The sequence below is a fragment of the Nipponia nippon genome, unplaced genomic scaffold (genome assembly GCF_047370975.1).
Source record: "Nipponia nippon isolate SJK-2023a ecotype South Korea unplaced genomic scaffold, ASM4737097v1 scaffold_11, whole genome shotgun sequence".
In the NCBI taxonomy this organism is placed as follows: domain Eukaryota; kingdom Metazoa; phylum Chordata; class Aves; order Pelecaniformes; family Threskiornithidae; genus Nipponia; species Nipponia nippon.
The window spans coordinates 3,404,110-3,427,289 of NW_028262302.1; the positions used below are offsets into that span (position 1 = coordinate 3,404,110).

General features: G+C 43.5%; 1 long non-coding RNA gene across 1 annotated transcript; it reads right to left on the reverse strand.

Annotated features, from left to right (window-relative positions):
- Positions 1–1,325: 1,325 nt before the first annotated feature.
- Positions 1,326–12,476, reverse strand: LOC148056803 (uncharacterized). The gene is made up of 5 exons (XR_015702227.1): positions 12,302–12,476; positions 11,677–11,752; positions 4,482–4,817; positions 3,619–3,729; positions 1,326–3,478 (listed from the first exon to the last, which is right to left on the reverse strand). It is a non-coding gene; the product is annotated as an uncharacterized LOC148056803 (long non-coding RNA).
- Between the last annotated feature and the right edge of the window lie 10,704 nt (positions 12,477–23,180).

A 23,180-nucleotide genomic window follows, 5' to 3' on the forward strand; every position in this document is an offset into this window, starting at 1 on the left:
GCGGCTGCCGCGGCAAGGCCGCAGAGTCCGTCACCTCGACCTCCTCCGCACGGCCGGCGCACGTCTCCAAATGGCGGGCTGGGCAGCAGCCGTGCACAGCGGCCCGCCGTGAAGCAGGCCGCCCCCTGCCCGACGGAGGCCCACGTCCCTGTCGACCTTTTAGGCCTTTGCCCAAATTGGGTAGGAAGCGTCTCTTGGCTCCAAGCCATGTGGAAGCTTTGCAGCAGGTGGGTTACGGCCACCGGCTTTGGCCGCCCCGTTCGCCGATGGTGAAGAAGCAGCACTTGGTTCGGCGCCGCGAGCTGCGCTGTTCCCCGTACACAAGCCAGATCACATCCAGCACTCGGCACTGGTGTGCGATGTAGATAAAACCTCTCAGAAATTAAGAGGTCCTTCTGCTGAGTGTCGTAAAATGTAACCAGTTCCAGTGGGGGTCGAACAACAAAATGCTGCTGGGAATAATTGGGACTTTGTTTCTTCAGTCAAACCAGAATTAATCTATATAACTACTCTTTCATGTTTCCACGGTGTATAGACCATGTGCATGTGACCATCCTTTTTTGTAAAATTAAGTCTGTCCCTCTGTCCCTTTATTTTATAACCTATCGATTCATAAGGATTTAGGGAAGGATAAAAGCCCCTGTAAATTGTTACGGTTTCACAGTGTTAGGGAATGCAGGAGGGAACTTTCCTGATTCTCTTTTGTAACACAGTTTACTCCTAAATCCTACTCTTAGATGTATCGTGAGCTTTGCATGCAGACCAGACCATGAACTAGTTTTAACTAGAGTTATTTTGGCATCAGTTTAGCTGCTGTGGTGGGAACCATCAGGTGGACACACTGAGAAACAAGGTGTAAACGTTGTATTAGCACATTAACACAGGGTGTTAAAGGTATTTAGCTAAGTAGGCATAAAAAGTGATCTAGATGAGCCAGCGCAAGCTTTGTGCATAGACCAGTTTTAGCATTATTTGGAATTAAGTTCCTTTTGTCTGGAGTTTGCCTGTGTAGGAACTTTGCCTAATTCTGTATCAGATGATTGGTGTAAGTATATGCTTGTCCCACCAACGGGAGATTTGCCTTGAAGTATCTGATATATGTGATATAATATGCTTTTCTCCGATAGTATTAGTAAAGCTGAAAATCCAGCCCTATCAGCTGACTTACACACTATTTTCTTTATACTTAAATGTAATTTATTAATTCCTTTTAGATAGTGACAGTCATGTAATTCAAGACATAAGTATTTTTCCCCATACGAGTATGTTCCAAACCCTTTGCAAAAGATCTATGAGAGGAAAAGCTCATTAGTGTAATTGAACTTCTAATGACGTTAAAGGTAGACTGAGCAGTAAGATGAAAAAGTATCCAGAAGGAGGGAACATTACCCCCGTAAGTTCAATCATATTAAAATTACTCTTTAGTTCACTATGAAACCTGATTATTTTTCCCTAATAAAAATAATATGGATTAATATGATCTGCAGTTTTTCTGAAGCAGTAGGTGAACACACACACACACACAAACCCGTTGTGGGCAGGATCTTTAACGATTCAGTGGTGTTCCGTGTATCAAAACACTTCAGCAGCTGTAAGATCAGAACCCAAAGGCCTACAAGCAAGGATGCAGCACCTGGGAGGGTGATTAAAGTGAAAAATGCTTACATGGGTCCTATTGTAGCTGCTATTTAAATAATCCTATCTGAACTTAACCATTGTACTAAAAAAATAATCAAGTCTTGCAGGTTACTTGCGCTTACGCAACTTGAAAACAAAATCTATCAGTTGAGCCAGGTCCTTGGCACTACTCCAATAGTTCAAAACAGGTCTAGAGCCAGCTTAACTGCCCCAGCCGTAACTATTTTCACTTCTCCAGGAACAGCTCTGCAGGGCATAGCCCCACTGAGACAGCCTACACTTCCCTACTTCTGAACTCCGGCTCCTAGAACACAGGCAAAGAAACAAGTGGCATGGGCAGCATGTACCCGCTCCGCAGTGCCTCTCTGCCTCAAGAACGCTCCCCCTGGGCTAGGAGCAGATCATTAATTCTTTAAACAACAAAACAAACACCAAGACAGTTAAACGAAATGTTCACTGTACTTTTCCTTTTTTTCCTTTTTTTTTTTTTTTTTTTTTTTTTTAATTCATCTTTGGAGATAGGATAGCATCAGCATTGAGAAACTATTATTTTTTTAATGTCAACTGATAGGGTTTGGGCATTTTTGCTTTTCCTTGGTCTCTAGTGAATCAGCCCAGATATCATTTTAGAGTTCCTGTTGCTTGTTTTATACAAACACACTCTCAAGCTTCTGTCTGGTGAGGAAGTAATGAGAATTTGTGGAGTAATAAAAAAGAGTCAACATTTTACAATGTTGAAAACTGTTAATAATCAACATCAAAAGGCTTTAATCTGTTGACAGTCATATACTTGATTTATACAGCTGGCTGCCCTACTGGTTCTTTCAGGCTAACTGGAGGGTGCTCCGAGATACGTGTCTTTGTGCAGTGATAACACTGGAAATATTGAGGTAGCAGCTATCCAAAGCCATGGGTTGAATCTGAAGGCCTGAGCAAGAAGTAGTCCAGGCAGTACATGTGATTTTCCCAGGTTGATGTGAATGAATTAAGAGCAACGGCACTGCCTCCAGGAGCAAAAAAAAACCCAACCCAACCCCAAAACAAAACGGAACAAAACCCCAACCCTCTGTCTAGCAGTTGCCTAGAGCAAGGGGACGGAAATTTTGTTTTTGTGTTCTTGTTGCCTAGAGTCATGTAAAACCTTTGCCCTTTTACAACTAGCTACAAATCCTGGGGCTGACTGGGTATTACCCTGTGTGAGAAGGAACAAGAAAGAAAAGAGAGAGAAAGAGCCCTTCGGGGCTTTGAATGGGCCCGAGGGCCAAGCACAGGGTTCGGGAACAAGAAATTGCTTACTGTCTGTTTATTTACAAAGACTTTAGAGGAAGGGCTAGAGCTGGTACTACCCCTTTGTCTTCCTGATAGACACGCTAATTCAAAGACTCCAATAATAACTTCTAAAGCCAGGAAGAAAATGTTATTTTCCCTTTTTATGACAATCAGATGTTTAGTGGGAAGAACACTCAATGTGCATCTACGAGATAGGTGATGCCAGTTATAAGGAAAAGAGGACTTCACACCCTCAAACTAAACTAGTTTGGTTGCCAGTACAGTAAGCAGCCTAAATGGTGCAGAGATAGGTCCATAGTCATTTAAAGTGTTGCAAGTGACACATAAAAAACCTTATCTGGAGACACCATAAACTTGCAGGGCTTGCTTAGCAAAATGAACTGACAGCTACGGTTCTCCAAATGCGGGCTAGTCTCTTTCCAGGTTTGACTGAGAAGGGAACAGAACAGGGACACCTGAAAGAGATGCTGATTTCAGCTGGTTTAAAGCTGCTTCACTGGCACAAGTGATTATCACGTCCTGTCCTCTGTGTCCGCAGGTGCATGAAACCCTGTTTCAAAGAAGGATTTTTGTCAGTACCATATTTTGGAAGGTCAGGCAGCAACAACGATGAAAACGTGACAGCCAAAAAATTAAAAGGCAACACAGGCACCTGTTTGAAAGTACTCTTTTCATCATTTCAGCACTCACCTTCTCCTAATTTGCTCCATCTCCTTATTGCTTTGTGTGAACTTTGTCTCATGAAAAGATATGAAAAAGATTATACACCAAATGATTCAGCGGACTCCCTATTCTGACACTCTGCAAGGAAAGTGGTATAGAAATGTTATTTGTACAAGGTGAATTTCACCTTGCTTTTCACCGCCCGATTTAAAAAATACTAAATTAATAACATTTCTGTTAATGATGCCCTTTTCAGCTTGTTGGGGTTTTTTTTTAATATCTTTGAACATCTTACAGTTTCCTAGAATTTCTAGTTCCAGAATAATTTAGATCATTAGGGAAAATAAATTGGTAGTATTGCTTTAAGTGCATCCTTATCAACCAGAAACACAGCTCAGCGTTGGACTGTCATACCCAGTTTTACAGCAGTAGCGTACATCAAAAGTTAGCTTGCTCTGTTGTTATAAAAAGTTTTCAGGAGAGAAAGAAGTCACAGTCCTTGAGATATTTATAGTATTTAAGAATGCTTTTAAGTAACTTGTTATGGCAGATGCCATCAGCTACTCTGTCATAAGTTGTTTTCTTATTCATAACAAGTAATGCCTATTATGGTACGTTTCAAGCTAGGCCCACATTAAACTTTGTAGAAAAAATAAAGACCACATCTGTATTACTGTATGAATTCCATTTGGATTTTGTTAATGCCGCATTGTATTTTGACTTTTGTTTTGAATGGAGCTCTTAAGTGGGGTTTTTAGCCATCAGTTTGGCAGTATAGCACATGATGGACTTCAGTGGATTATGTTTGAAGCTCCAACACAAGTATCGATGGCACACGCTGAATAGTGTTACCATGGGGTAGAAAACGGACTTGTTACAACAGGACTAACCTTTGAATGGCTTGGGCAAGAAGCCCACGGAGTGAGATTCCTGCTCTTCCAAGTGCTGGCCCCTTTCTCCCTTTCACAGGCGGCTACCTCCTCCCACCTCTGCTGCGCAGCCTCGCCCCAGGAGTGCATTCTCTTCCCCCAGGGTATGTGGTGGTGGGCGGCTGCCCCAGCAAACGGGGAGATGGCTACAGCACATCCTGGCTTGGGTTAGGGGAGCAAGAGGGACTTGGAGGACCACTGGGAACTCAGAAGGGCTGGGATACCAGTTCTGGGATCTAAACAAGCTCCTGTTGCTCCAGAAGGATCCCAGATGTGGAGCTAACAGTTGGCAATGCACTGGAAAGACAGAGTTAGGAATTATTGACCTGTAAGTGACAGGATCAATTCACAACACAATAAGACTTCCTAGAACAGGACCAGGCCACGTTCTAACAAAAATTGCCGAATTTGACCAGATTTAATGTTTCATTCAGGCTTCTCCAGGCTTGAAAGCCCCACTCCCTTGGAAATGACGGTGGCTTCTTACACTACATGTGTGAGGCTCCTAGCACTACTGCACGAGTTTTTACCTTCTTTCAGACAACACATTTCTGTCCTATACGCCCCGGTCCCACTTACTGTCTCTGGCCTTACCTTTGCTTCCAGCCCTGATCCCTTCCAACTGCTGCTCTTAATCATCCAGTCATAATCATCCCTTTTAACACGTATTCTCAGCTGCCAGCTTGCTTTTCTTGTTCTAGAATGGCTGTGGTCATTGATTATTCAAAGTTATACTGTAATTGGCAAGTAACAAGTGATTTCACAGCTGTTTAAAAACTTCAAAAAAAAAAAAGTTGGAACTTCAGGGGCATGTAGCTAAAAATATTTACAGTCATTGTTAAATAGGTTGAAGAGTAGGTCATTCTTTTTATTTCTTCTCTTTCCTCTGCCATTTAACATCTTGTGTGAGGATTTTCCTTCTGTTAAGTCACATAGCTGCCTTAATCAGCACTTCTCTCCCTTCTCGTAAAAACCAAAGAAACTGGACTGGGAGCTTCTCACACGCTCCCAGTTGAGGCCTCTAGTCCAAACTCCATCTTAAGCACTGTATGATGCTCACTGGGAGGATGCAGTTCTGCTAATTTCTGATTTTTTTTTCTTGTTTTTTGTTTTAATACTTTTATGTAGAACTAAGCAGATAAGTCTCTGCATGTGTGCCTCGACACTCTACTTGAGTCACTCTGGGTTTGTTGAAGGAGTGAATTGACACCCGTCTTGGTTTACTTGCTCTGTTCGTAGCTGCTGAGTCCTGCCTACCACAATTGTTCCACAGCCTTATAACTCAACAACCTGTCCCTTTTCCTGTCAACACCGCATTTCTCTAAAGAATGCTGTTGGCCAAACAAATACCTGCAGAGAGGATGAGACTGCTATTGCATGTGTAGCTTTTTTAAAGTCAGTCATCTGCTGAGGTGATGAGAATTTGAAGAATTCTGCGCTATAAATACACAGATGTTTATACTACATATATGGCTTGCTTGTGGACAAAGCCAGCACTCAGGAGACTTCAGCATATAGAGAGAAATATAAATAGGAGATGTTTAGTTCTGTCCTAGTGAATTATATACCAGACACAGAGACTGGGGATTCTGAAGATTATTGCTGAAAAGTTGAGTGTTGAAGTCCTACACCATTCCTAAATGCCCTAAGTGAAGCAGAGGCTGAAAGAAGAAAAGTCAGATTCCGGTGGCAAAGGAAATTTTTGTATTGCTGCTAGCCTACAGTTTTCAGTTACTGCCTTTAATTATTCTTGAATTGTATCATGTTAGGCATGGCTTATTCAGGTGTTTCTCAAGGGCAACGAGTGTTTTGTTTCAGCAAAGTGCAAGGGTTACCGAAAGAGTGACTCCCAGCAAGTAATAATTCAGTACAGAAATGCAGATTTCATTCAGAGGAAACTATTTTTAAGATGTGTCATCACTGACAGAACAGACTTTGGTTGGTATAAGCTAGTTATTAATGGCTTTCTGATGTTAGGCACGGTATAGGTCTGAATGTGATTAAGTTAGCAGGAATTCTGCCACTCTTTGGCGACAATGACGTTGAGTCCTGAACTGAAAAACAGGAACATCTTAGCAAGAGAGTAGCTGTTCTGAATAATTCAACTAAAACATTAGAAGATTTCAGGGTAGATGGAAAGAGCAGACCTCAGCATGAGTGATTAAAAAGAACTACAGTTGTTAAGATCTAATTATTACGCAAAGATTGAGAAGCATAAAAAATCCCTAATGTTGCAGTTTACCATTATCAGCCTTTTGAGTACCTTATTTTTAGGTGATAGCGTGATTAACATCTAACTATGAAGGCAGCTCGAATTCCTTATAATACTGCTTTAGCTGTTAGTAATACTATCAGCCCCAGCAGAATCTCTAAACCTAGTTTTCAGCATATTAGTACAGGAATAATTTGTTTCTCAACTGTTACTGTGAAACATATTGATTTTTCAGCCTACACATGTTTTTACTTGTTTGTGATCTTATCTTACTCAAATTTCAGAACCACACAATTCACGGCTAAGATAAAGAATGCAAAATTATCCACCCAGTTTGGCTTCAGACAAACAAATGCAACTCCACACAAACAAAGGGAGTTGTATCCAAGCGTTATTTGCCTGTGTTCTTAATTTTTCAATACTCCGTGGAAGACAGCAAGTTGGGCAACAAGCTGTTTTGACTTCGTATCCAGTACACTTTCAGGTTTCTCTAGTCTCCAAAGCCAAGAATCCAGTCTAAAGATGCCACAAAGCTTCAGCATGCTTAAGGCAAGACAGTGCAGTGCTTTTTTTCGATCTTTGTTGCCATACTTTGGAATAAAATAAAAGTTTTGCTGTAGATGAAAAGAAAAACATGTCTGAGACATAACCTAAATCTTCTACGCCTATTCCATATATGATTTATGCTGGGAGGAAGGAACCTTGGGTTGGAGCTGATTAGATTTGCTTTTTCTGCTGAAACAAGCTCTAAGCTTGAAGCGTTTCATTGGAAGCCACCCTGCTTTGATGAACTTTGAGCAATCAAAGCTGAAGCCAAGCTCCCCAAAACAGGGCACCGCACCGGCTGGGTCTCCAGTGTCCAACCCACTGGCAAATGGTCTGTGGAGGCTCGGCATCCAACTCATCCGTCTTGATACCAGCTGACACAGCTTCCTCAAAGAGCAATTTGTGAGTTTTCCAGGAAAAGCTCAAGCCTCACAAGCGTGGATGATGGCATGTGACTCTTGCTCTTGCTATCGTGTAGGAAGCGGGGTCAGCTTTTAGAGAGCAGCCTCTTGCCTGCTCTGGGTTATTAAACTGGCAGCTTGAAACCAAGGCTCCCGCAGCCCCAGAAACCTCCTCCCGAGAGTTAGCAAGCTTGAACTGCAGCCCTGTGAAGGACTGCACTTTCTAGCTAAGTAAAACTCTTTTTGATTCCTTGTCTTTTAGTGCGGTTTCATTTTGGAGCGACTTGCTTGTCCCCAGCAGTACCAGGGAGGACAGGACCCGACTTTTCAAATAACTTTTGTTTGTCCCCAGCAGGACTTGACACTTCTTGCCCATATTATGCAAGGCTGTCCTACCCTATGTGTCACAGAACTGTTTGGCAAGATCTACCACCACCTTTCTTTACAGACAGGTCTGCTCTTTCAAACCCTGACTGAATGGAAAGTGTTTGCCAATTTGTGTGTGTTTTATTTTAATTTCCTCTGCACAGATCTGGAGAGTGTCTGCCTATAAATACCTGCTTAGAGGGTGCTTGGGGAACCACTGTTTTCTCCAGGGACTAGACCGTGTTTTCAAGTCCTGTCTTGCCATGGAAACAGACAGGTAATGAAGGATCTGAACTGGATTTCTCTGCATCAACATCTCAGTCATTCATCCAACCAGGTGGCAAACCCTCATTATGAAATAAAGGCTGCAATCCAAAATGAAGGCTACAGAAAAAGCAGGACCCCAAAACCAAAGGGTTCACAGTTTAATAGAGATAAGCAATCTTTTCCAAATCAAAATAAGTAGCGCAGTGGTACCTACCGAATATGATAAGGAAATTTTCAAGTCTTACTATAAAAAGTTTTCCAGTCAATTCTGAATGCATTTCAGACTGGCCTATGAATTAAAAAATGTATATTAAAACAGAGACCAGAATGTGTGACTGAATTCTGATTCAGTCTTTGCAAGTGAATTCCAGACATCATAGAGTGATTTTCAAGATGTTATTCAAAGCAATGGAACATGTATTTTAAAGTGAGCTTGATCTTGCCCAGATTTTGCACAAAATCATTTGGAAATGTGTGCTATTGCAGTTTTTTATTACACCTTAATCTGTTACAGTATTCAAAAAAGCTATTGGAAATGAAAGGCTATGATCCTGCAAATATCACCATTAACTTTCCTAAAGCTACAAGCATGTTATTAGGGGCCGCTAAATACCAAGAATTAATAAATAAAAGTTTTCTTAAAAGTCTTTGCTGAACCAATACAAAACTATGTCAGCATTAACAATAAGATTGTTCAGATTTTTCAGGATGCTATTGAAATTATCATGAATTTCTGAATATACAGTTCAATCAAAGTCATCAGTCAAAAAATGAGGGTTTGGGGGGAAGACCAGACCTTTCTTTGACAACATACCACACTGAAATGCCTAGAACCCCTGCAATGGATGTAAAAGATCTTCCGTGGTACATCTCTCTGTGCTCTTGATCAGAACAAGAGACAAAGAGTATTCCCAAAAAATTCACCATGTGTTTGACAGCCCTTAGTGAAGACTGAAGAAAGACTTTAGAAATCTGAGTTTCTCCAGGCAAAGCACACAGTTTCTATCAGCTTTAGTAAACCTTGTAATAATAAGTCTCATTGCATTATTTTAAAGATTATTTAAGAAACCTGATCTATAATAGCACTTTGCAGTACTGTCGTTCCTGGGTAGGAATTACTCATTGCTTGGTGCTGTTAATAGATGTTAGCTAACTGGAAAGTGTTGTGGAGAACAGAGAGAATGTCAGTAGAGAAATATTTTTCTTATCTTTTGCTTTGCTTAGCCCTTTTCCCTCTTTTGTGCAAAAGAGTAGCGGTAACATTTCGTTCCTTACCCTCATTACTTCACGGAATTATTATTTTGTGACTGATCATCATTCAGCCCAGTTTGTACCTCGCTCATGATGCTGGCCCAGTAAAAAGGGTGGTCAGAGCATTCTGCCAGAAGGTGAGGAAAAAATGCTATCGAAGGACTACCTAAGTGAAAATGTCTGAAAGTCAAAGGGGGGGCACATGTTTGACTTCACAAAAGAAAATGCTGGTTTCTGTTGCAATGTTGGTTACACAATCACATAAGGTTTTATTTTTAAAAGCAAGTAAAAAAATTATAGTGCATCAGCTCCTCAACTGGTGTAAATCAACATGGTTTTATTGACTTTGATGGAGCTATGTCAATTTATACCAGATGAGGATTTGGCCCATTGTATGGAGATATTTTTATTTCTCTTCTCACTCTATCAGTTAAGGAAAGGGTAATAATCAGCAAGCTGGAAGCAATTATGTGTGTGTGAGGAGGGGGTAGTTTCATCATAGCTAACTTGATATTATTTCCTGTAAAATGCATCAGGAGAATAGAGCCCGGAGCCTGCTGACCAGTTTGTTTTGTAAAGAAATATTTGTTCAAATCTGTTTATAATGATTTGTCAAACGATGGGCAGACTCAGCTCAAGCACTTGCCTTCCACTGACACCAGAGGTGGCAGTTCTGGTGCCGACCAGGGCTCCGAGTGGCAGCTGGCAAGGCAAGACCCAGGCAAAATTTGGCTTTCCCTTGCATCCGCGTAAATCTGGAGTGATTCTACCAAAATCAGTAGAAATAGTCGCTATTTACAACAGTGTGCCTAAAAGCAAAATTTGGCAGACTTTTCAACTGAGCATTTATAAGCTGTTTCTGGCAGCAAATAAGAATGGGGGAGGGGAAGATTATTCATTGCAGATGCTTTGTAAGATTAACAGAGGCTTTCTGGTGACAATAAAGTCTACTAACATAGTCACTTTTGGAAAATGCTTTTTAAAATGTGATTTGAGGGAGCTTTCTGTCATCCTTTAATTCTTAGAGCATTTCATGGTGGTAAAAAGTGCTAACCGAGACCTCAAGTGAAATGTTCTAAATTGTTCTCTTTACCCTGGCAAGGCAGATGAGTCCTGACCTGCGATACCAAGTGAGCTAAAGCAACTGATGGGAAGCTAAGATTTCTAAGAAATCATTCTGGATAAATGCATTTCATAAGGTTCAGCTTTAATTATTGTTAAGCAGCCACACATTGACAAGGGAGCTGAAAACAAACCAGTCACAACTAAAACGAATTGAAAGATTTATCAAATTATTGTTAAGTTATAATGCAGATTATTCTGGAGTACCAACACTAGCACTATTAACACTAAAGTATTCCAACCAGCTCTTGCAATATAGCTCACTCATCTGTTATCTTTGCTCTCAGGGATGATTTAAACATATTTTTGTAATGTTTTAAACTTACAAATATCATTAAAATTACTGCACACCCTGCTAGAGTGGATGCAGTTATACTAGGCTAACGGTGCTTCTGTCACTGTAGCTTGTACCCATATGGCTACCACTTTCTGAACTGATCTGTGGTTAAATTAATCCCCAAAATGGCATGTAGGTGAACCCTTAAGCATTAGCAGACAATTCCTAAAAGACTGGAGAATATGCGGTTCAGAAATTATTCTGGAAAGATGCATAAATGCAGTTCTTGCCCCAACTACAGAGAGCCCCATGGAGCTGCGCAGCCCTTCTTCCCCGCGCCAGCCCTCTCCAGCCCTCCCTGCTGTCTTTTCCTGAGAAAGGTCAGGTAGCCTATTAATCATGCTCTTGTCTTTGATTTGCAGTATATAAAAGTCCACTGCTTCCTGGTTCCTTTTGAAGCAAGGAACAATGAGCAACTTTCCAAGGAAAGAGTGGATTTGCTTATTTTGAGATACTGTTTTTAATAGCTCAAATACAACCTCTTTAAGACCAACATAAGATAAGGCACCATTTCAGTTAGGGCAGGTGACAGAGTTCTGACACTGAATTGAAATCCACTTTCCCATAGTGAATATGTAACTTTAGGTATAAGCCACTAGGTTTTTTTATTCTGTATGTTTTTATAATGCATCTTTCACTGGTTTTGTTACTCACCAGTTTTTGTTTTCAGCTATTCGTGGAGACTCATGGGGTGTTTTTTCCCAGTATCAAATGTAGATGTTGTTCTGCACTGGAAAAGACAACTGCAGGGTCATTATAATCTTTTCTAGTGAGAACATAGAATTGAAAAACAAGTGCAGTATTGTAACCAGCGCTACCTCTTGACTGATTTAATTTCTACGGTTATGATGTGGATTGTATAAAAGAATTATTCTATTTTTTTATAAATACATGCACCCAGATCCTTTTTACTCTTTAATATATTACACAAAACATAACTGCTTACAGACAATATTCCTAGAATCAATACTGCAAAATCAATTCACACTAAGAACAATTTTAAAAGGATGAGAAAACTTTGAGCATGACACATCAGTGAAATGAAGGTAGGCTCTTTTCATTATTTTTCTGCTTAGGTTTTAGATCTTTACAGAAAAAAAAAAACAACCTATGAAAAGATCATTTTCAAATCTGGTATGCGCTGTGAAGATGATGTCCCAGCTAATTTTGATGTGGACAGAGATTATGACTGAAGTCAGGAATACACAGAAGATTAAATCCTAAACTGTAACCCTGTTTTCATAGAAACCTATTAAGGAAACATAATAGAATGACATACCTAAACCAAAGCTTTTCTAAGTAAGGCATCTGTCACATTTTTCCATGAGGCGTAGGCAGTTTAAGATGTGCTGTGATGGTATTTGAGATTGTTGCATTTTAGCATTGCTCAGCTTTCAGGGTAAGGGTGGTCCAAAGCCTGAAAATGAATTTCAGGGACAAGCTGAGCAGTAGCCAGGAAAAAGGTTAATATTACAGTAACTACCAGTTCGTATGTGTCAGCTAATCTTTAACTTGAGAAAACACTGGATGAGGTCATCATTAAACCACGTGAAGCTTGCATGTATGAATGAATTTGAATTTGGTATCAAACTACGTAGAGGATCAGGTATTATGCCAATATCTGATCCTGTACATACTATTGGTCTTAGCGCTTAGCACAGCAGAACTTCAGGCTGTAAGCACAAGTTCTCATAGGCAGCATCTGTGGGATGCGGTACATCCCTGGTTGGTCTCGATCAGGGACCAGGATAATCCTGTCACCAGGCAGAAGTCTGCTGAGAGATCTCCGAAAGGCACCCCTCGGGGTCCTGCAGGAACCGGGGCTGATCACTTGCTGCTTTATTCACGCACTGTTACCCAGGCGCAGGAGGGCAGGGACCCAAGTACCAGCTGAAACCCCTGGCCAGGCAGGACTAGGGTAAAAACGGACAAACTACCACAAGTTCCTTTCCAAGCGCTCTAGCCTGATCTGAGAAGAAATATTAATCACATCTCTACTGTCTAAAATAGAGCTCAGCTATTCTGAGGTACATATTTAAGGTTCTGGGAAGCCTCCTAAGGTTTGCTGTGGGTTGTTTTGGTTTTTTTTTGAGTTTTGGGGTGTGTTTTTGTTCATTCATTTGGTTGGGTTTTTTTACTACACATGTAGTTAATCGGTTTACCCGTTGGAAATAAATCTTTGGAAGCAAGAGGCACCCACCTCTTTGTGATCATCACATTCCCATAGATATTATGAAGACTGGAAAAAACAGGGCTGGAAGGGATCTCTGAAGGTTGTCTAATCCATCCTCCATTCTAAGGCAGGATGAAACAGCGAAGATCAAATTGCTGGAATATCTTCACCCACATTATCTGTTTCTAGAGTGCAGCCTGTGTCTGACTCCGCTACAAGGTTTTACAAAAAGAATTAGCGTGGGACTTACTTACAGCTCCCCAGGGAAGAAATGAAAACAGGAGTGGAAGTAACAGAGTGACTTTTAAAATGCTGTTGCTCAGCTTGGCCTCCGATTGAGTATCAGTTTAGTAGAACTGTTAATTAGAAAAACTTAATTTGATTACTCTGGTTAGTCCTGAAATTTAAGAAGCTAGTGTCAAGGCCCACAGAGCCTGAGACCAGCTAAAGTCTAATTACTAGGCTGGAATTTTTTAATTACAACAGATAAGAGTATTGGGGGAAAAGTGTCATGATTCAGAATTCAGAAACCACATCCTCCCGATTTTCTAGCCATCCCACTCAGCCTCTGAGAGGGAGTGTTGAGAGTGTAGTAAGTGGAGGCAGATAACCACATCCCCAATCTGCTGTCATCCTCAGACAGCAGAATTTCCGATGTGCCTTCTGCTTAACAAAGAGAAGCGATGAAAACAAAGAGGATGTAAGTAACCTCACTCGTTAACAGGTGTCTGCACAATAATTACTTGTAGTTGGCCTTTTGCCTACAGGCGAAATTTCCATTGGCTTTTTAGCAAATTTCTGCCATGTCTCCACTTAGAAAACTCAAGATGAATCAGCTAAAGGCATGAAGACAACATGAACAATTTAAGACATCTTGAACCCTAAGTAGATGCTCTTGTTCAGGAGCAAAGCTCCGATGGATCTCCCCTTCTGGATGTCACCTTTGTCGAAAAAGGTTTATGATATCATAGCCACAAAAAGTTACTGTCTCTTTTGCCAGGCAGCAAAGCAGGATTCAGGCATTTGTGAGGGATGTCCTCATTTACAGCTTGGTGCCTTAGCACAAGCCCACCTTTATTATTGACTTAAGCTGAAACACGGGGCTGTGAAGGGGAAGGGGTGAGCTGCGGTACCCATCCTGTTCTGCTCCGGGGGGAAGAGAGCAAGTGGGTTGTGTTAGTGCGTTAAACTGCCTAGCTAGCTTTGGCAGAGGGTGCCTGTCCAAGTTTGCAGTTTGTTGTAAGCAGACTCCACTAAATAGCATCAGACTAAAGCAGCTTGAGTTGTAATGGAAACCTCCATCTTGGGACTGAATGCATTTTAAGGGCTCTGACAGATGGGCTCTGTTGGATTGAACAGCAGCAATCTTTTAACGCTTTACCACCCTCTCCCAGTGCTGTCTGTCCCAGCAGCAGGGGAAGCGAGAGCAGATGCTGACGAGGGTGGTCTCGCCGCCGAGTCCGGCCTGGGGACTGTGCAGGCTGAGGCAGCAAGCCCTTGCTTTGGCCACCGCTGGTGCAGAGGCAAAGACCCCTGGCAGCAAGGCGGAGGAGACGGGAGGTAGGGACCGTGTAGCCATCACTGCTAAACCAGACAGAGTCCAACCATGATGTCTCACACTCAGCTGATTTGCCAAAACCTTCTGTAGCTGCCTCATGCTGGCAGCTTCTTCACATGCATAATAATTTGACCACAGTGAAAATTTTTGCTTAAAGCGAAGCATAAGAGAGTGCTGGTGCAGTGCAGGCGGAGAGCAGAATGGATTCAAAAGCCCTTTCACAGCTTTGATCTGAAACGTTTTGGGTTCCAGTAAACCCCTTTTGCCCTGCCAGCAGCAATCCCCACAGGAACACGAACATGGGGCCTGTCTCTTCCCTCTTGCAACACCCACCCCCCTTGCGTCTGGGCATACCTGCCAAGTTTTGGGCATCTCTGTGTCTGGCACCTATGCAAATTAAGCAATCTGTATCTAATTTATATGTGGTCATAAATATGGCTTCTGAAAAAACACTGGCTTTAGGGGTGGTTAAAAGTGTTAGGCTGAACCTAGGCTTTGCAGGGAGAGCTCCGTCAAGTACCAGGGTCTGAGGGCAGGGGAGATGGGAAGGAGCCTTCTCGCTAGCCAGCCTGGAAAGAGCAAGTTTTTGTGGAAAACACAGGTAACAGGTGAAGACCAATGAGCACAGCAGTGGAAGGCCAGAACTTGAAAGAGGGCTGTTCCCCAGGGAAGGAGGAACGCTAGCTGCTATCCCATGCTGCGTCCATGTCAGGTGCTGCCAGTCCTCCACTGGCAGAGCCCTCCTCCTGCCAACTGGCTCCTTGGCCCCTCTTCCCCCTAATCAACTTCTTCCTCTGTGTTGGATGCCCAGTGCCTTAAAACTGCCCTGGGAATGGGGAGCACCCAGAGGAGGAAGGGAAGGCTGTCCGCCAGCCGCGCATCACCCCAGCTCCCACGGACAGACGCAGAAACCACAGCCCACACCAGCCTCCTTGCCTGGAGCAGTTTTCCCTAATTCTTTCAGAACAAGTCTTGCTGCTCCCGATTTCTCCTGCTTTTCCTTCTCACCTTGCCCCTCTCCCACCTCACAGGGAGGCTGGCTCGGAACCAGCACCCAGGTGAACCAGTTTGGGCAGAAAGCGATCCCAGTCTGTTGACCTCTGTACTCCAACTCCCCTTACTGAGGCGTGGGGTAATGGGAGAGCCCGCATGCATTTCTGAAAACACTGTAGGAAGAGTAAAGGAGGGATCGTGATTGGGAGAGGTGGGACAGTTCTGCAAGGCTGGGGAGAGAAAACTGGCTGGGTCATGCAAGAAGCGAAGTGGGAAGCTACGGGGGAGGTCCTGACTTGGCAAACCCAGTGGCTGCAGGAACAAAGGGCTGGGCTCTTCAGGGCTGTGAGCGATGGAAAGGGCTCGGCTATGGTGCAGCACTGAACAGGGCTCATCCCTAGGCTCAGGTCATCATTGGGGTTGTGGGCTTCACCTCTTCTCTCTGGGGCACCGAGCAGTGGATTGCTACTTGCCCCACCAGATGACCACCAGGCTGCTCTGGAGATGCTGAGAAGTTTGCAAATTGTTTCTCCTGTGCTGTGATCTCAGCAGTGAGGTGAGCCCACTCCCATGGGCTGGAGATATTTGCTTTGGAGCCTAGATAGCTCTGCCAGTTAATCTAGGCTGAAAGTATGGATGTCATCCACACATACAGGACGCTTGTCTGCTCTCCTCTCTGCCAGGGTCCTTCACCACCATTAAGGCCTGCATGGGGAGGGGGGGAATTAGGTTCTGACCAGCTGTGTGTCTTCTCCACTCCCTTCATGCCCTTGCAGCCACTTGCAGGAAGGACAAAGGAATAATCCCAAGTCTGGATACCATAACACTGTAGTTACAAGACCGTAAAAAACCATAAAATCTGTATTACTGAAAGGCCAGTAGCTCTCAGTTGAATGGTCTAAGTCTCAGTAAAATACCTCTTTCTGGCTACTAAATAAAAACTTGTCCCTGTTATTTGTGAGAGCTAAACCATATGTACAGTTATGATGAAACGTGGGTGCTACAACTAACTTCTGTTAATTCAGAGCACGAATATCAACTCAAACCGATGAGTCGTAAGAGGAAAAAACAGTAAAACATGTAAGAACATCCTTCTGTTACCAGAGTGTTTCAGGGTGGCATCAACTGTTCTGAATACAAAGTTTGGGCAAAATAGTTGACCAGAAAAAAAACACCAAACAAAACCAAACACAAAAACAAAAGACAAAAAAAGAAGGGCAGACCACAGGAGCTCAGGGAAATGGAATGCAGTGTTGGATTGTATGTCATAAATGTACTGTAAAAGAGGATCAACTCAAAAGGGACTGGAAAATTTCACAGAAACCATCTTGTTATCTATGTAAGTAAGAACGAACCTAATTCTCATGCTGTGCTCAGTCGTGCTGTTCCTGTGAGCAAAGCCCTCTCAGAACTGAACAACAAAACAAGTCATTTTAAGGTTCCTCTTACCTTCAGGAAAGCCTGAGGAGGATGGGAAGGAAGAAAATAGCCTTAAGAGGTGCTTTCAGCCTTCTAGACATTAGCTGGTAGCAGAGACCCTGGGGTAACTGCTAACCAGCTTGTATTTGGCTATTCTGCAAGTTAAGTATTATTTATTTATTTGTTTAAGCAGAGCAAGCAAAATAATATAGATATGGAAGAACTTCAAAGGTAGCTTAAAGCCATTTTTGTACTTTCTCCCTCAGCCCACACCTTTGGCTGTAGCTCAGGATCTGAGTATCTGTGCATAAATAGGTGTAAAGAGCCATCTTCAGAAGTCTCGGTGCTGGGAGTTAAAGGTGGAGAGACAGATATTCGGCTGATAAGAACCAAAGGAAATTCACTGAAGTCTTGCACGCATGGAGTTACACTAGCAGGCATCTGAACCAGCATGCCCCCCTTTAACAATTTCCATGCTCAGCACCATCTGAGAGGTCACAGTGGCTCTTGTAAAGGGAAGACGCTTAAATTGTGCAGACTTTGTGCTGCACAGAGGTGCCTCAACTCACTCGGTTACCTGATGGGAAGGGATGAGTGGCCTGTAGCACCCTCATTTGCCGGTCTGGCACCCGAGCTAGCAGGTCTCCCGTTCCTACGCATGCCTCCGAGGCACTGGTTCCAGGGCAGCAGCACAGCACTGTGGAGGCACACCAGCATCCAAGCTGAGGCACGGAGCAGAACACAGGCTAAAAACCTCTGCTAGGCATGAGCTGAGGCTCCTCTCCAAAGCTGGCGCTCATCAGGAAGCCGTAAGCAAGAGCCCAGGGAGTCGGGGTTAGGAAACAGCCCTGCAGAGAGGTGCGATACAGCAAGCTAGCAGCGGCCAGGGACAGGCCAAGAGGCAGGATCAAGCCAGTGGGTAAGAAGAGCTGAGAAGGTAAGAGCCAGGACAGTGCGGCAGCAGCAGGAGGTGGCCCAAAGGCAGGAGCTGGGAGGAGAAGACGCTGTACTCGGAGCCTGCATGAACAAAAAAAGTAGCTACATCTGAAAGGTAGCTCTACCCAGCTATATCCCACAACTGTGCGTGCACAAGTAACGCAGCAGAGGTAGCACTAAAAGCTGTTATAACACCGCCACAGCTCAATGTCAGCAGTAGCCTAAAGAGGGAACTTCACTTTGAAAAACACATAGCTGTGAAATCCATAGACAAAACCGATGTCTGCTTCTATTACTACCAAAACAGCAGTTTAACCTAAATTGCAATTTCTGTTTGGCGTTGAAAGACAAACAGGAATAAGGTCCAAAATATGAGTCATTAAAAAATAAAAAAAGCCCAACAACATGTACTGTACTCCACAATCAGCCCCTTCCTGAAAGAGGGCCAAAAGCTGTACATATTTTGAAGTCTTCTCTTCCACAGCAAATCTTAGTGCAGCTTCAGAATTTTTGGCTGACACCTTGATGACACTGAAATAGTCAGTCTATGAAGCACAGATTTTAACTAGGCAGTGGAGGTCCCTACTAATTCCAGTAAGTGCATTAGAATTACAGACTCGCAGTATTGCAACACCACATGTTGTACTTACACGTGCAGTAGTTTTGATTATAAAATCCTTGAATGCTTACTGTGACCCACTCGTTGCCTGGCTCTGTTTTGGATGTTTTTGCTGATGACCTTCTCTGGGTTATTGCCCTGGCAGGAACGGAGCTCTGACAATGACCTACCAGTCATCGGTCCAGTCTTTCTAGCATGCCCAAGTGGGAAAGGATCAGAGAGAATGAGATGCTCCTGTGCAGACTTCTGAGAGACACCCGTAGTGCACATACATAGCATAGTAGTTCAAGATTACTTGAACTTACTAATCATTTAGTAAGTAATCATTACTAGTAATCATTTTCCCTAATTGTCAGTTCCTAACTGAAATGTACTTAGTATTCAAAATGCTTTCAAAATTACCAAGAAAATGTACCAGTTTATGCACGTCCTCAGCTTGCACACCTTACGCAGGACTGAAAGAAAACATGCAGGCATCTAGTATCTCTAGTACAGAATACTGCTCCTCAGCATCCAGCCCTAGTTAGCTGGCAAGTGCTTCTGCAACATCATGCTTAGTTTCATTTTAAGACACTAAGCCTTGTGTTTTGTTAGCTTTCCGTTTAACTTACTACTAAAATTGTTAATTTTTCCTTCGTTTGTTTCTTTGTTCAAGCAGTTGGAAGCAGGCAGCTCCACCCAAATTCTTCTTTTCCTTACATCCGTGCCCTTGCTATGTTTATCTGTGTGTCAGCTTGGTGCCTGTATTCTAGTGTCTTAAACATTTCGCCAGGAAGCTGTCAGTGATGTTCCCCTCCCCTCCTCAGTAAGCTGTGTACTATTTATCTTCTTAACGTAATGTTTAAAATAGAGACTATTTATTTTAACCGCTATGTGTATATTTTCATGCTCACAGTTGTAAGTCCCTGAATATATTGACCACAAAACGTGCACTCACCGATCCTACAGCAGACTATGTGCGTGCAATTACCTCATTTACACAATCACAATAACGACACAAAATTCAATGCCCCATCTGGAAGATAGGAAATAATATTTCCTTTCTTCTACCTTTGTCCATGTACGTAGTAGACTCTTGAGGATAAGCAGTCTCATTCCGTGGGTGGATATATATACAAACATACACAATACACACGCTCACACAATACGGCAGACAATCAGGGCCTGATCTCTGTTGGGGCTGCTAGCAACTCTGGTAAAATATTCTGCTTCAAATTTTGGCATGAAATCTCCTGCCGACTTTCCCCATCCTTGCTATTTCCAGCCCAGGCTGACAGTTTTGGCTGGCTGCCTTCCACGCTCCGGCAAACCTGGGGAAGCATAGCTGAGGAAAGAGGCGGGAGCAGAGAGGCAGAGCCTCCCCTCTCCCCCCCTTGCCCCACAGGCCTTTGGTGGGGCTTGGGGCAGGTGATGGAAGAGCGAGCCCTCCCAGCCATTTTCACACGGAAAGGGGCAGATCAGGAAAAGCCCAGGAGGACTCTGCTGCACCCCACAATGACAAATGAAAACTGCTTTCCTTTTCTGTCTCATTAAGTGGAAGGAGAGGAGCCTCCCAAGAACGAATCCAAAAATCCCTGAGACAGGGTCTACAGGTAAAGAAGTACCGCAGCTGCAGGAGGGGCTGGGACATCACGCAGGTCATGCAGCAGAAAAAAGGGGGGGATGCAAAACGCTCAGTAGAAAAGACTTGCAACTAATAAGGAACTTCTGGGTTTGGGTTTTTAAGATCTATTTGTTGGCATTCCTGAAAGAGAGAAGTGGGGAATGACTCCAGCATGCGTTCATGCAGGGGGACTCCTACGTTACAAGCTACAAGGGACTCTGGAGGTGATCAGCTCCAAGCCTTCAGACATACTGCCACCTTGTTCTTGTTGGAACAGACTCATCTGTAGGGCCACACAAACATTTCATTTTTTAAATGTGGCAAGCTGCATAGAGTTGCAGGAATTAAAAAAAAAAAAAAAATATTTAAGCATGACGTTCCATCTCTTTTCCTACCTCAAAATGCTCTGCCACATGAATCTGCTCTCAAACAATGAGTGGAAGTACAGACATTTCCAGAAAGAACATTTAATATGCATTTGTTGGCCAAGCAGCATTGCCTCCTTCTCCACTTATTTCTACAAATACATGCCCTCTACTGCAGAGGGTTGTGACAACCCAAGGGCAAATTTTTGGAGGCCATTTGTTAAAATGCTGGCAACGAGCAGTGGCATTGTGCATGCTGAGCTCCCGCTTTACCGAGGTGGGGGAGCCAGAGCCTGGGTCTGTGATGATGCCTCAGAGATGAGATGGAGCTGCTTCTGCCCATTCCTCTGGAGTCTCTACCAAGAATTACTGGAGAGTGCAAAGCAGCCCCTTAAAAACGCTTCCATCTTTACTCCAGTCAGCATTGACCCTTCGAAGTTGCTCAGCTGAAGTTACTGGCTACGTTCGCTATTATTGTCTTCCGTAATGGAGGCAACATAGAATCATAGCATAGAATCATAGAATGCTTTGGGATGGAAGGAACCTTTAAAGGTCATCTAGTCCAACCCCCCTGCAATGGGCAGGGACATCTACAACTCAATCAGGTTGCTCAGAGCCCCATCCAGCCTGACCTTGAATGTTTCCAAGGATGGGGGATCTACCACCTCTCTGGGCAACCCGTTCCAGTGTTTCACCACCTTCATCATGAAAAATTTTTTCCTTGTGTTCAGTCTAAATCCACCCTCCTTTAATTTAAAACCATTACCCCTTGTCCTGTTGCAGCAGGCCTTGCTAAAAAGACTATCCCCATGAACACGCAGGCTGCAGCCACACTCAAGCGGAGCTTCTGTGTGCCTCCTGCTGCATGACAGGCCGGTCCTGGCACTGGGAGCTGGGAGAGAGAAGACGTCTGAAAAGAGACAAGAGACAGGAGAAACCTAAGAAAGAGAAAGAGAAGAGGACGTAGATGGTGAGGAATGGAGATGGATTTGGGTTTTTTCAAGCTTGCCCCACTGTCAAGTTTTCCCAAGCACGGGTCATTAGACCCTTCCAGTACTGCTTCCTGGGAAAAAGCACACATGGGAAGTGGCTCACCTTTGAGAGCCAGGCTGCCCGCACCAGGCATTTGATGTTTTTTTAAAAACACAATCTTGAGTGAAAATATTTGCAATATTTTGTCTGCAAAGTTAATCTACCATTCTTATCGCTTGACAGTTTTTGCCCTATTACAGTGGATCCAAAGAGTCTTCTTTGGTTTACAGAAGTAGTTCTTGATGGATTTAAATTTCAGATAGCTCTTTCTGCAGAAGCCCGAGCGCTACGGGGAAAGTTATGCAGCTAGGGAAGAGTGGAGCTGCTTCCTGTGTGTGCCGGAAACTCCTGGTGATTACAACAAGCACTGCAGATGCGCAGCTCCCTCAGATTAATTTGTTCTGATGCAGGCCTACAAACATGAAATTTCCTGATTTATGAGTTGTTCACGACCACAGGGTTTTCATGTCATGGCTGGGGTTAGGACCTCCTTCAGGTCATACATGGAGCTGTCTTTCACGGGAAGATGTAGCACACCAGCTGTGCAGCCCAAGAGCTGTTCGGGACAGCAAGCAGCTCAAGGGCTGGCAGCTTGCAACAAACAGCCACCGTGCCATCTGCGGTAGCTGTCACGGAGCTGCCCCGCAGGCAAAACCAAAAATCTGGGTACCTGTGGGGGTTTGTTTCTCCCCCGTCCCCTCCTCCCAACACCAGTGGCCATCTAACAGCAAGGGCAGTGCAAAAACTGAGGGCACCAGGAAATAATTATTTGTGCATTTTCAACACTGTAGTGTGGTTAATCTAGGCTTCCTTTTCAATGCTGTCTCGTGAAGAAAAGGGACAGAAAGTTTCTCTCAGAGAGGTACTGATATTTTCTTTGTCTTTCAGGTCTTTTAAATTAGGTCAGTTTACAAAGACCAGCTTGGCTGTTTAGCACTTTTTGTATGACAATCTCAAAGCAATTGATATTCAATTAATTCACAACCTTGCTCTGATTTTGGATTTGTTATTCCCATTTTCACTGTAAACACTGAGGCAGAGAAAAGTTCAATCATCTGCCAAATACTGCGCAATACAGCAGTAGCAGAACTGAGAACAAGGACTTGGCATGCTGGATACACCCCTGACAGCTTCCTCAAGCCGAACAAGCAAAACCTGAGGGTTGAGGCAATTCACACTCTCGGGAGGATTTCAGCTGACGTCCGAAGCCTTCTGAGCATGTACAGGGAGGGCTGATTTGCCCACTTTCACACAGGGTTTTGCAAACCTCCTCACACCTTACTTTTGCTACCCTTGTGTGTGGGAATCTAGAACAGGACTAAAAGGGGCCAGATAATAGAAGTTAAAGCTGGAAAAAAGGGACAAATTTGATTAATACCTTCTTTCACACACTACTTGTTTCTAGCTCTTCAGTAGATGAGTTAAGCAGCTCATAACATCCTTAAGAATGCCCCTATGAG